This window comes from Cheilinus undulatus, linkage group 13, assembly GCF_018320785.1.
Source record: "Cheilinus undulatus linkage group 13, ASM1832078v1, whole genome shotgun sequence".
NCBI classification, from domain to species: domain Eukaryota; kingdom Metazoa; phylum Chordata; class Actinopteri; order Labriformes; family Labridae; genus Cheilinus; species Cheilinus undulatus.
In genome coordinates, this window is record NC_054877.1 from 17,314,690 (window position 1) to 17,317,009 (window position 2,320).

The window sequence follows — 2,320 nt, forward strand, 5'->3', positions numbered from 1 at the left end:
TCTGCCTGCAAGCCCACTGTGAAGGAGACAGTCAAGGGGACTTGATGAGAGGAAAGATATATTTATACACGTATCAGCGAGCGGTGGCGCTCTTTGACCAGCTTTCAGTGGACGCTGCTCACAGTCTGTCTGACGCCCCCTGCAGGCGGCAGGGGTGAAGTACAACGAGCTGCTGAGGCTAGAGCAGTGGTTCCCTGACTTTGTCTGCAGGGCTCCCTGTTGGTACATGAACATATTTTCAAGCTCCCACTTTCACATTTCACCATACATAATATATAAACATGTATCTATATACCTTAACCTCTTAAGACCCTGCATTTTCAAAAAGGACATTACATTTTAGATTTCCTTCGATATGGGAATCATTTCTATAATTAGATTTTTTAAAATAGTTGTCCAGAATGCCCATTGAAGTTTAAGTAATTGGAAATATTAGGAGAAAGTGACATGAATTCTCAGTAATTTGTATACAAAATGTAGGGGTTTTGTTTGGAGATTCTGAGGAATTTGCTTGGAAACTTTCATGGAAATTTTGGGGATTCAGGGAATTTTGGGAATTAATATGGATTTTTGGAGGAATTTGTTTGGAGTTTTGAGGGTATTTTCTATGATTGCACAATATTATTGGTATAATATCAGTATCAAGTGGGCCGCCTCCGGTCCTGAAAATTGAAGCCAATACGGAAGAGCAAAAAATTGCTATACCATGAGTGTCCACTTGAGGCTGGCTGCAGGAACACCAGAAGTCCCATCTGAACAGATGTTAAACAGCCGGTTTTGACACTAGAAATAAACTGGTTTACAGCCTGGTTCAAAACACCAAACTTGTCTCATTAGATAGTGTTTTATTGTGCTCCCACTCTATGGGGGGTGAATTGTTTTGTACCATGATTGTTTGGATTATATTTAGGATGAAAGCTGATTGGCACGTCTCATTTGATTGACAGATAGCTCGGCAGGCAGAGGCTTGGTTTCTGTCAAGCAGAACAGGAAGTGTGACAGGAAGTCACACTTAATGGACGGGCTGTTAGGGTTATCCAAAGTTTAGTTGAGACCGCGATTTCTATATGGAAACCTCCGCGGATTGGCTTCAAGAGCAGTTTGAGTCCACCTACTGTAAGCAGACGACTGACGTCATACGGGGTTTGTCCAATTTTTTCTACAGTCTATGATTGATATTGGCATATATGAGCTAAAAAATGAATAATCAGATCAGCAGATATGCAAAGGATATCAGATATGCTGCCAGTATTCACGACCAATATTTTGGCAAAAAAAAAATCTGCCTATGACAGCTGTAAATTTTGGCTGTAAGGACAAATAAGTTAGTGGAGTTTCAGGTTGGACCAACGGACTTATGACAGTTTAAGTCTTTTTCTTTATTCATCCTCATTTCTTACAGTTTAAAGTGTGATTTAAGGACTGAAAATTGTTAATTTGTTCATCCTGAAACTTTAAATTGTAGTATTTAGGGACTAAAGGTTTAGGTCTAAATAATATCTAAATATTGGTATTGATATCAGTATTGGCTAACATTATTTTATAAATATCAGCTCATAGGATATTGGCAAAATTCTAATATCATGCATCCCTAGTATTTTGAAGTAAATGTGTTTAATACATTTACAGTTCTTGGGATTTGGGATTTTATTTTGGAGGTGGAATTTTTTTTTTATTTTAATGGTGAAATGGAATATGATGGAATTTTATGTTATGTTCATGGAACTTTGGGGAATGTATTTGTATATTTCTGCAATTTGATTTGGAATTTGAGGGGGAATTTCCTTGTAAATTGAATTTACATAGATTTTTAAAAAATTTTGCTTTAATTTTGTATTGGAATGTTCCGGTTTTATGATAAATACCACAAAAATATTTGGAGAATGTATGGATTTACTGTACGTCCACACACTTTTAATGAAAAGAGCTTTATAACCCAATTTTAGAGTCCCAACCCACCAGTTGAGAACCAGTATGTTTAAGAATTTTCATAGAGATATTAGTTAATATCTTTAAAATTTAGGTAAATTTGTGTGGGTTTTAGAAAGAAAAAAAATCCACAACTTTTAGCTGAAATGTTGTGCATGCTTAGCTTTAACAAGTAATCCATCATCAAAATAACAAGAATAATTACTCCACCAATGACTGACACCATTTCTTACTTACTGAAGACCCCCGCCACTAACCATTTGGTTGGATACACAGCCAAAACATCCACTCAAAAACCTATTCAGTGCTGTATTTTCTGCAAAAACAGGACAGTCAAAAAATTTGTTGACATAATTTAATCCGGCCCTGGCATTTTTGACTCGGACCAGCC